Source organism: Engraulis encrasicolus, chromosome 3, assembly GCF_034702125.1.
Source record: "Engraulis encrasicolus isolate BLACKSEA-1 chromosome 3, IST_EnEncr_1.0, whole genome shotgun sequence".
Classification (NCBI taxonomy): Eukaryota; Metazoa; Chordata; class Actinopteri; order Clupeiformes; family Engraulidae; genus Engraulis; species Engraulis encrasicolus.
Window position 1 is genome coordinate 38231471 of NC_085859.1, and position 12876 is coordinate 38244346.

The window sequence follows — 12876 nt, forward strand, 5'->3', positions numbered from 1 at the left end:
CTATCTGTTATTGCATTGTCATTTAGCTGGGGGTATAAATCATAATGGCCCATGGCGAGTGAGGAGTGCGGGCCTTGAGGAAGAGGCCTGTGTGCAGTGTTGCCAGATGTGTCTGATCAAATCCCGCCCAAAAGGTTCTCAAAAAACGCCAAAATACGCCAAATTCCACCCAATTTCAAGAAATTGCATTGATTTCTATGGGCATAAAACAGCAGAAAAAAAACCGCCAAATGGCCCATTTTTTCCCATTTTTACCCGCAGACGGGCATCCCAAGCAAACCGCTCAATCTGGCAACACTGTCTGTGTGCTGTTTTGGCAGGCTGAGAGTGATGGCTTTAAATATATCCATCCGCAGCGCCCACACTAAATCTTCATCGTCTTTATGGGCCCAGTGTGATGAAAGATTACCAGGGGAAGAATGTGTGTACCCTTGCAGAAAGAAACCCCCATCCCTATCCCCATTCTCCCCCACCTTCTCTTCTCTTCTCTTCTCTTCTCTTCTCTTCTCTTCTCTTCTCTTCTCTTCTCTTCTCTTCTCTTCTCTTCTCTTCCACATCCGTTCTCTTTTTGTCTGTCTGTCTATCTGTCTGTCTGTGTCTGTGTCTCTCTCTCTCTCTCTCACACACACACACACACACACACACACACACACACACACACACACACACACACACACACACACACACACACACACACACACACACACACACCAAGTCACTTCCTCCGTCTCATTCTTTCACCTCCAGCATCAGGGTAATTGCCACGTTTGGCTTGTGTTCTGCACTTTCTTTCAATCTCTCCCTCTCTCTCCTGCCCTTTCTTCTTAGCTTGCCCAATTCGCATCACTGGTTCTATTTACCAGCTGCCCAGTGTTTATTTCTGTGGTGCTGAGATGTTGTGTGGTGCTCTCTCTCTCTCTCTCTCTCTCTCTCTCTCTCTCTCTCTCTCTCTCTCTCTCTCTCTCTCTCTCTCTCTCTCTCTCACTGACACACACACACATACACACACACACAGACACGCACACACACACACACACACACACACACACACACACACACACACACACACACACGCACACACACACACACACACACACACAGACACACACAGACACACACACACACACACACACGCACGCACACACTTTCTTCCCCACCACAGCTCCCACTGCCGCTCCAGGACAACCATCTCAAAAACACCACGATAGTGGAACAAGCGTGCACTGCATGAATACATTATTAATATCTACCCATATTTCTTCACCAATGGGGACTAAGTGCTTGTTGACGTTTGGCCGCGCTGTGTTGACGTTACCCGGGGTTTCGTTATAGCTGGTGAGTGTCTGGCCTGGCGCGCTGCGAGCAGGGCTGGAATGGTAATCTGGCATACAGGGCATTTTCCCAGGTGGGCCGACAGCCCTCAGGGGTCTATACTGTTGTCATTGTTTTCCTGGGGATTGGCCCCCAATTTATATGGGAAGGCCCATATTGGTCCATTGTGAATGTAGACAGTGGATTCAGCCAATCATGATATATGAAAGTGGCCTGTGTATGCTAGGGGGCCGATCTATGCCAAGATTGCCCGGGCCACTTTTCGGTCTCAGTCCAGTCCTGGTGCGCTGCGCTGCGAGGGTGACTGGAAAGCGTTTACGTTGTATTTTCATTTCCGACCTCATTTTTACAATTGCCAGCAATTACAGGCCAACATGCTGCTTCTCCCTGTCCCAGCATGTGTGGGAAGAGGAGCTCTCCTAACTGTGGTAACCTGAGATGCATTTGCATATACACACATGCACACACACTTGCACGCACGCACGCAAGCAAGCACGTACGCATGCATGCACGCGTGCACAGACACACACAGACACTCACACTCACACTCTCACACACACACACACACATTGTTTGCATGCACACATAAAAGAGCATGAGCACACGTGCGCGCATGTCCGTACATATAGCTGGTCGCACAAACAACACTGATGCAGAGCATGTGGATCTTTGTGCATGTGAAAACCTGTACGGTACAAAGTAGAACTAAAGTAGAACTAAACAAATTCATTATCTTATCAAGTCAGCCAAAGCTTAAATAAGTAATTACAGTAATAAGCCGTGGCTTACTCTCCTCTCCGCCCGCTGTCAGAAATTGACTTTTGGCTGATGTACCCAGACGAGTGTCATAAAAAAAACTTGCCATGAGAAAATCATACTTTATGGAGATATGTTCACATGTGTATCACATGTTGATAAAATTCAAACTGCAAGGGGAAAAAAAAAGTAGGACAGTGATTTTGAGACAGGCACAAAGGGTGACTTTAACGTGACATGGTGCGCACACACTTTTTCACGTCAGTCTTTTTTTCATCTGAACATTTACACAAGAAGTGACGTACGTACCGTAGCTGTGTCAGAGGAGCAGTGAAGCCATCAAAGCCTAGACAAAGCCATCTCCCTGGGGTAGGCCCCTGGCTGCAGCGTGGGGCACATTCATTAGAAGACACCAGAAACAAACAGGCCTGTAAAAGGCTTTCACTTCCTTTCCTCTCATTAACCCATTTTAGCCTGATGACTCGTATACGTTGTTTGACCTTTGGCGCCTGGACGCTGTATTCAGGCTCTTCAGATTTGAGTTTTTTGTATTAAAAATGTGGGTATGTTAGCGTTGAATGAACACATTCTTTTAAATGCAAATTATTTCATGTTTTATGTGCTTTGGAGGCTGAGAAAGTTAGGTTTTAATAGGCAGAGGGCAAGTTTTCCCAAAAAGGGTTTAGGCATTCAGCAGGCGTTTTTACTACGTGCTTTAGGTTAAAAAAGGTTAAACACCCCTTAGCGCAGAGCCCCTGTTATAACTTTACGGTCACCAAAATGGTAATGATCAAGTCTTAATCGGTTACATAAGACTTTCTGCATTGTTGTAGCAATCTTGTTATTATGATGTACTTGAGTGTTTTCGGTAAAGAGTGAATAGGCCATCGACGGGCCCATCTGCAGTAAGAGGCTACAGTGAAGCACAGAACAACCCACAAAGACACAACATATACAAGCAAGGGCGGAGCGACCAGGGCATTTGCCCCTGGGCCTAGTGCCCTACCATATTGGTGGTAGGGGCCCTATTATGACTTTGACAGGACGTATGGGGGGGCCAATCAGTGTTTTGCCCTGGGGCCCTGTGTACAGTTGTTCCGCCTCTGTACACAAGTGATGTACAAATATACACAGACAGACAGACAGACACCTTCACACACTCACTCACAGATGAATGCACTAGGCCCAACATTCAGCAAAGCATCATTTCATTTCATTTCATTTATTTAAACTCGAAGAATCATTGAGGGCCCAGCCCTCATTTACAATGATGTCGAGTAAAACAAACAATTGCACATATAAAATCATATATAAACAACGAACATACACAATACACCATAAATCATATAAGAGGTAAGAATTAAGACAAACTATGAATTAAAACTTATGAGTTAAAACAAGTGCAAGTATGTGATAAAAAACTTCCCAGTGTAACTTTAAAATGTTTTAATGGCACAAAGGCTTGAAGACCCATCCTTTGTTGTAAGTTATTCCAAACTGAAGGTCCACAGACACTAAAAGCTGTTTTACCCAGTTCAGTGCGGGCATAAGGGACCTCCAGTAAAAAATTGCTGCTGCGGGTTTGGTATGGGTTGGAGTGCCAAACTAAAAGAGATGAAATATAAAATGGGAGTTTGCCAGTGAGGGCCTTATAAATAAAAATAAAATAATGCATGTCCCTTCTGTGAGAAAGTGGAGCCCACCCAACTTTATCATATAACAGGCAATGATGTGTACTATATGGATCCCCAGTAATAAAACGAAGAGCTGAATGATAGACAGTGTCAAGTGCCTTCAGATTAGAGAGTGGTGCATGTCTGTAAATAATATCACCATAGTCAAGGGAAGACAGAAAAGTAGCTTCAATTAACTTTTTTTCTGCAGAAAACAGGAAAGTGATATTTATTTCTGTGCAGGAAAGATAGCTTTTGTCTGAGCGTAGTGACAAGACAGTCAGTATGTTTCTTGAATGTGAACTTGTCATCTAGCCAGATTCCCAGGTACTTATAATGTGATACTCTCTCAATAACAGACCCATCTAAAGTAGATATATTAAAATCATTTTTCATGCCATGCTTAGATCGAGTAAAGACCATACATTTAGTCTTGCTTACATTAAGTAGAAGCTTAAGACTAATGAAGGCATTTTGTAGGATATTAAAAGACTGCTGCAATTTCTCCAAGGCTAGCTGTACAGAATCTGCAACACAATACAAAATTGTATCATCTGCATATAGATGAATAGAGCAGTTGGAAAGGAGAGAAAGTATGCTATTTATGTACATGGTGAAGAGTACCGGACCTAATACTGAACCTTGTGGGACCCCCTTGGTTATTAGCAGGGGGTCAGATTGAGTATTACCCAATTTTACAGTATGGTGTCTGTTTGAAAGGTAGCTCTGGAACCATTTACAGGCACTTGCATTAAAACCAATACCAGGCAGAATTTGTAGAAGCAGAGAATGGTCCACGGTGTCAAATGCTTTGGATAAGTCCACAAAGATGGCAGCACAATGTTTTTTCAAGAGAAGTGATAATATCATCCATTACTTTAGTAGCAGCAGTAACTGTACTATGTTTAGGCCTAAAGCCTGATTGGAGAGGGCTCAAAATATTATTGGTATTTAGAAATTCTTTGAGCTGATCATTTACCAACTTCTCTAGTATTTTTGAGAGACACGGTAGCTTGGATATTGGTCGATAGTTGTTAGGGTCAGTCTTATCACCCCCCTTGTGCAACGGGGTAATGTGTGCAAATTTCCATAGTCAAATGTTTGGAGTGGGACGCTCAGTGCAGCCTCAGCTTAAACACTCGCACGTTTAAAGAGAGAGCGTTTATGAGAGCGAGGCGTGATCGTTGGTGTTTGCTTGCAATCTTTCCTTTCCTCAAACTGGGTGGGTGGGCAGAGGAGGCAGCACAGCAGGCCAGGCAGGTGAAACACATGCTGTGGGTTAATTCGCGCCTGACACTGGAGTGGAGTGGGAATTGCTTTGTTTTTCTCTCTAGAGCGCAGTAGGGTACTGCAAGGTTCCGTGCGTAACATGTAGGCTAATGTTCATTATCAGATTTTGTATTTGTTGTCCTTTTTCATGACTATTTACTAGCTCAATCCAATTTTAAGCAGCCAGAATTAGGTGAACAGGTGTCTCTGGCACAATGTTAAGATTGTTAAAATCAAACAAACATGTCTCTTCCTCAAATGCCAATGGAGGTTGGGGTGTGCACATCCACAAAAAGCAGTTATACAGGTGGCAGACAAAAAGTGGTAAACAGTGTAATGAAGTGGTCCGCACACTGGGTATTAGCTCCAAAAATATAAACTTTATTTCATTTTTACAAACAGCAGCGTTTTATCCAACAGAGGGATCTTCCTCAGGCCTGAGGAACATAGGCCCGGGGAACATAGGACTCCGGGAACTAGGTATGCTCCCTAAGAAAGACAGCTTTCTGAGGTTAAAATGGGAATAAAAGCAGTCTACCAATGAGTTCAATTCTAGTGCAGTCTGCAAAGGCAGAACCAGATACAAAGGACAACAGAAGAAGTCAACAAAAGAAGTATGTATTAGTTGTAGGGTTATCGATTGGATTCGGGTGCGGTCTTGTCATCATCTCTGGTCTAATCAGAAACTGTAGTGTAGACTAGATTTGTATGTAAAGAAACTATACAGACTGCACAGTATGCTTCGCCTGCAACATGCCAAGCAAGGGCTTGTCTCGGCAGACTGACAGAAAAGGGTGAGAAATCAGGCCTAAACAGGTTCCTTATCTCTGCATTTCTCTCCCCCTGTGTGTGTGTGTGTGTGTGTGTGTGTGTGTGTGTGTGTGTGTGTGTGTGTGTGTGTGTGTGTGTGTGTGTGTGTGTGCGCGCGCGCGCGCGTCTGTGTGTGTGTGCGCGCGTCTGTGTGCGTGTGTGTGTGTGTGTGTGTGTGTGTGTGTGTGTGTGTGTGTGTGTGTGTGTGTGTGTGTGTGTGTGTGTGTGTGTGTGCGTCTGTGTGTGTGGCCTCCAGCTAATGTAAGCAGAGCCGAGGATCAAAGTCCCACCTAGCTAGCTGACAAGTGAATGCTTGGCTAAGCATGTTCCCCTGCATGTAGACTCCAGCGCAGCCTGTCACCGGTAGCAAGCAGACACATGGGTGTGGCAATTCAATTTTGAAAATGTAAAAGTGCTCTGGTGCACTGCGTTAACACACCATACTATAAATGGCCTACACTAGCCTGATTATCATAGATGTTCAAATCTGTTCGAGACTTGGTCTGACCAAGAGCATAACAATTAGGCCTAACAAACGGCAAACGGCAAGGTTGACCTGCCTCCCTTGGTTTGCTTATGGTTGTTTGCTTCCCGACAAAAGTGAAAGAAGTTCCCGTATTTGCGGGAACTCAGAAAGTACTTTCATTGCTCTTGACCTGACTAGTTGCAACACCGAAGGTGTTGCGTCACTAGGAGGGGGTGGCCTGGCATTGCAAACAACAAAGTAGCTAATGTTATTAGCAACTATGGTTTCGAGAAATGCACCCCAGGGGTGTATTTCTACTACGTTAGCCACTGTTGTTTGCAATGCAATTTATTTCCTATTGGCAACTAATGAAGTTATTAGCTGGATAGCAACTTTCGAGAAATATACCCAATGTGTCACTTTGCAAGCCACTGTATTATCTAATATAGGTCAATTAAAAGCCCAGAAATATAGGCCTTAGAGATCTCTGAGATAAGCAGTGTTGAAACGTACTAAAACTGTACAGGTACGTGGAACCACTAAAAGATGTTAACACTTAACATCAGCAATAGTTATGTAGTAGTTAACATTTATGTAAACACATGCAGACATAACTGATGGTACTGTTACCTGTACCTATCCACTTCGTGCCTTGTGGCACATAAGGCCTTTTTCTGGTTTCTGTAATAATTCGTTTTTTCTGAGTGCGGGTTATCAGCCCACAGCCCAACCCCCAACCTGGAGGGCCAGTGGGATCCCTCTTTGTCTGGTCTCTACCCTTCAACCTGTTGGGCTTGGGTGGCCCTACCCGACATAGCTCTGGGGGTCGCGGAGACACGTAAACCACCCCACCACGTTAAGGTGGAGATCCCATAGGGGTGAACTGATGGTACTAGCGTTAGCGTTATTTGGCAGACACTTTAAAACCAAAGCCACTTTCAAACGATGACATAATCATAGCCAACATCAGCGTGTCACCAATACACCGTTGCAGATGTGTAACACACAAAAGACTCTTCAGTATCGGGTCTGGCAGAATGTATTCAATTGGAGCGAAGTGGTTATGACAGAAGCAAAGGAAAAAAATAATCAGTATTGTGCATCAGAGATTTGCGTGCAACATGCAGACGGTGCAATTGGATGACCCATGTCTTCCTCCGTAGATACCTGCGTCACAGAAATCGTTGGCTGTCTTCATGGCTTGTTTGTGTACCACAGCCAACTGAGGTATGGAGGGAGAGGCCTGGCAATCCCTCAGCCCTGAGGCAGCTCTACTCTACTCTAAGCTGGGCTGAAAAACAGGTCAGTTGTCCTGGGCCCGGAGAAAAAAGGGGGCCCAAACTCCCATTACAATATATTGGGTGGGCCGTCCTTTTCAGATGACTTAGTCCTGGGCCCGGCCAAAGCTGTCGGCAGCGCCGCTGACTACTACATCGCTGGCATGTGTTTGGATGTGATGATGCATCACGGTGAGACAGTGAGTGTTTTTGATGTTATGTGAGCAGCAAGGCTCGTGCGTTAAGTGAATGTGACTGTTATTGCAGCCAGTGTAGGAGGATGTATAAGGGTGTGTAGTTTTATTAGGGTAATTGTGCAAAAGAACGTGACGTTTTTCCGGGGCATGTTTATACATGTATCTTTTGGCTCTCCCCCCCCCCTCTCTCTCTCTCTCTCTCTCTCTCTCTCTCTCTCTCTCTCTCTCTCTCTCTCTCGATCTTTCACTCTCCCCCTTTCTTTCTCCTTCTCTGTGCATGTGTGTGCATATGAGGGTGTGTTTATGTGTGTGTGTGTGTGTGTGTGTGTGTGTGTGTGTGTGTGTGTGCGTACATACGTTGATGAGATGACACGAGATGAGAGATTTATCTCAATGACCTGTGTCAGTGGGGAGTTAACTTATAGCTGTCACGCTAGGCCATCAATTATCAGCAATTACACAAGAGATTCCAAACATTTAGCTTGATAGTTTGAAGAGACAGGGCCAAGAACAGCAGAGCAATCTTACAGTCCTCACTCTCTCTCTCTCTCTCTCTCTCTCTCTCTCTCTCTCTCTCTCTCTCTCTCTTCTCTCTCTCTCTTCTCTCTCTCTTCTCTCTCTCTCTCTCTCCCCTCACTCCTCTCTCTGTCACTCTTTCTCTCTCCACACTTTCCAAAACCATTACACTGTCTTTAGAATCAACTGATCTTAATAAAGTCTCACCAGACTTTAGATCTGATGCACACACTGCGTCACATGGTTTTGTGTTTATGTCCATGCACCTAGTCCCTTCTAAAACTAAAACTGTTCCACCACTCTTGTATGAGGCAGCCGTGGTCTAATGGTTAGGGAGGTGGCCTTACGATCACCGGGTTGAATGTGCGAATCCGACCCTTACCAGTCCCTACGCCTCCATCCATGGCTTAAGTGCCCTTAAGGCATCTAATTTCAAATTGGTCCAAGGACTGTACAAAAAACTGTAAAACCGTAAAAAAAAAAAAAAAAAAAAAAAAAAACTATTAATGTGTGAAAGTGTAATATAATGTACTGTAATGTACTGTATTCTACCTTTGTTGCGTCATGTTCAGTAACCACGTGTATCAGTTTCCCCCTTTTTTTAAAGCTGTCAGATGGTTGAAGTTCTCCTTCCATTCGTTCACCACTTCATTCAAGTTTTTGTAACGTTTGCTTGTGTCACATACCGTACATTTGACCAACTTGAAGAGGCTGGCCATGGCGACTCGACTAAAATAGAACAGGACAAAGAAACAAAATGGTCATGTAGCCAAGCAACTTGTTGCATACTGTTCAGGACAGTCCAACAGAAAAAAATTGGATGGAATGGATTTTGTCACTTTCAGTTGGTGGCGTCACTTGCAGTTAGGAAAAATCTTGGACGTGTATCACATTGGAATTTCCTGCAATCTTTTGCAGGTTTGTCAGTGCACCCGTAAAATATGTTATTCAATTTACAATAATCGTAAAATACAGTAAAGTATAAAAGATACGTACCTATGTCCACTATTTAGCTTATTTATCCCCTTTGTCTGCAATGCAATAGATGGGTCCTCACCATTTTTTAACGTTTGCTGCTGTCTCCGTTGTGTCCATATGTGTTCTTAAAACCACTCTTAACATTTGTTTTCAAAACAGTGCAACTCACCAAGTGTCAGCAGCCATCTGAAACATAAGCCTCAACCAGCAGAATCTTGCAGAGAGAGCATGCCTGTACAGTTCTCTATTGTTTCTCACAAATTGCTTTTCACCTGCAGGTTTTGAATGGGGTTGAATTAAAACCAGGCCTCTGTGCTGCAAGAGAGAGAGAGAGCGAGAGAGAGAGGGGGGGAGAGGGAGAGAGAGAGAAAGAGAGAGAGAGAGAGAGAGAGAGCGCTACAAATGAATGAAGGAGAGCGGGCGTCTCGGTCCTGGGAGAACTCGTTTTTTGTGCAGAGGGAGTTAATTGAGTCGAAACTGAGCAGTGTTGAAGTGTAGGGGGGTGTGGGTGGTGTGGTGGGTGGGTGAAGGGGATGGGGGGTAGAGGGTGGAAAGGGTTGTTTCAGGCCTGCCGAGATGTAAGACGACGCAGGCTTAGATTACCACTTTTGAGGGCCTCCTGCATCCAGAGAAGCATGGATGCATGGGAGGGCCCCCATGTGTGCAAGCGAAGCCACATGTGAGAGAAAGGCAAGGTGACAGAGACTGAGAAAAACTGTTCAGCCTTTTTAATCAGTATGAAATTATGAGCAAAAAAAAAGAAGGAAAGAAAAAAAAGCAAACCCAAACATATATATTGCCGTCTGTCGCCAAGCACCGCATACTATATTCATTAACCCACATTCTTACAGTAGAGCGTGTCTCCGCAGCCAGCGTTTAAAAAGTCATCTCTAATTCGGCCCAACATAAAACTTGAGAGTGTTTGAACTCCTCCCTGCATCTCCACTGCAGCCACCACCGACACCACCATCACCACCACCACACCATCTCCTCCTCCTCCTCCTCCGCCACCTCCTTCATGGTATTTCTTTTTGCTTTCTTCATTCCCTCCTTCACTCTTTTTCTCTCGTTCTCTCGTTCCCTTTCTCTCTCTCTCTCTCTCTCTCTCTCTCTCTCTCTCTCTCTCTCTCTCTCTCTCTCTCTCTCTCTCTCTCTCTTAGAGGGATAATAAATAGCTATGAAAATGAATAAGGAAAATGGAGTGACTGGCAGAGGACTAGGAGTAAAAGAATAGGAAAATAAATTAAAAAGTACTCTCCAACCCAAACACGGCAGGAGTTCAAAGCAGACAGCAGCGGAGAGAGAGAGAGAGAGAGAGAGAGAGAGGGGCAAAGACACAAAGAATGAAGGCGAAGAAGAATGAGAGAGAGAGAAAGAGTGAGAGAGACACAAAGGATGAGAGAGAAAGAGAGACAGAGAATGAGTGACAGAGAGACATCACAAGGGAGAGAGAGAGAGAGAACGAGAGCCAGAAAAAGAGAAAGAGAGCCAGAACGAGAGAGAGAGAGCGCTTGCTCGTTCGCTGCTACACCGAGCATTGGTCGGGGCGTTTGTGCTACGGACTAGAGAGCTATCCAGTGAACTAAAGACGCAGTCAGTCCTATGATCCCACAGTCAAGTATTCACTCGAGATGTTAGCATTAGAGATTGTTTTGGCCACCTAGCCGGCACAATCAAAGGCTTGAACATGAACTATGAGGGAGCTGAAGTATGTCTGACTGAAGCTCAATTACAGTGCCTGCCATTCACAGGGCTGACCAGACCAGAGCAACCTCTGGCTGACCAGATGGCCCAACTTCTCTCCTACTGTCAAACAGCTGCCCCCACCCACCACCAGGGCAGATTGGCCGGTTTCCTACCCAATGCCCCGACCACATGATAGTGATCTCTTGTATATCATATTTTGGAGTTCAAAAACGAAACAAATGTGTTTTCTCACTGCATCCACTCATGTTTTCAATATCACATGCAATGTGTGTCCTTATGGGGTGATTATTTCAGATTGTAAACCGGTATGAAGAGAGTTTGCCCATGTGATGAGGAAGTGGTATGGCAGTTGATTTTAGTATTTTGAATGGCAGTCTGTTCAATGCGACAACCAGGGATTTTCTTCATGAAAATTGTGTGTAATCCAGAGAATTGTGTGTAGTGGGTTGAAAAGAGTGTGTTTTAAAACTGAAATGTGAGTGTAAAGAAGGAATTGTGCTTAGTGTTCAGTGACATTGGTTAGGGGAGTTGGGAAATGGGTGAGATGTTCCGAGAATTGTGTGTGAAGTACCAGAACTTGTGTGGAGGCAATCGAGAAAAACTGTAATACAACCAGGCGTTTGGTCAGCACTTATTAGTCTGGAACTCATGAGTGACATCTGGCAAGCCTTGCTCTCGCGACCAGCTGAGCAGGTACAATCACAGGCCCAAGGACCAAAATGGCTGTGTTTGTCCTAGACAATGAGAAAACTATGTCTGGTTGCTCTGCAGTACTCTTACGACAAGGGGTACACTCCATTATCCAAGCGGCCATCCTCCCTTGTACTTGCCTCGTGATAACATCGCAGGACATCATTGACGACAGAAGTATAATTCAATATGACCCACAAGTGCAATTGGTCATTTTGTCATTTGCAATCGGGATATTGAATGGGGAAGTGTCCCCCAATGGTTGCGCCCAGGCTGACAGCGGGGATACTTAGTTGTTTTCTGTATAGAGACAGGACGTCAGTGAAGCAGGAAGTCAGCAAGCATAAGTGAAAGAAAGCAGTTTGGATAATGGAATGTCCCCATGGGCTCTGCCCTAGATGTTCAGAGGTGACCACTCCGGGTTCAAGTTGAAATCCCACCATGTTTTCCTTCTAACACAGGTATCCTCATTGGATAGGTGAACTATCTGTCTTTTAATCATGGGCAGCTGACTTAGAGCTGTTTGGATCAAGTTTGTGGAAAGTTATTTGCTCTCTGAAGCCAGCATTACAGGTAACACCTCCGAAAATGTTGTTGTTTTGCCTACATGTTTGAGGAAGTGACGGATTCAGCCACAGTGTTCTATTACCTCAGGGACTGTGATGGACGTAGGCCTACATTGTGGCGAAAGGCCAAGAGTGAGTGTTGCACAGTTATTGAGTAATCTAGATCAAAAGGTCATAGTTCACTTTCAAAAACACTCCAGTCTGTAAAACACTGTTGAGCGAGTAAATGAAGACAATGGAAGCAAACAGTGCTATCGGTTTCTTGTCTATCACTGATTCTTGAGAAAGTGGCTAAAACAGGTTGTAATGTTGACAGAAAAAAGCAAAGTGAATTACAAAATTATATGGTATATCCTCGTAGACTAAGGTCTTGGCTTTTCAGAAATGCACAAGGCCAATATCCCCAGTATATATCTTTTTTTTCAGAAATCAGGCTTTTCTCCGATCATACCTTGTTTTTTGTCAACACCGTCAGACACAATTAAAAGTTATTAAAATTGTATTGATTTGGTTGCATATGTATCTGGAGTTTTTAAGTGATTATGTGTATTTTTTGGTTCACACATATGCCTTTAAATGTTGAAAATTCACTTTTGTTCTATTTTAATACTGTTTCATGTGTTCTAATTTTAAAATATG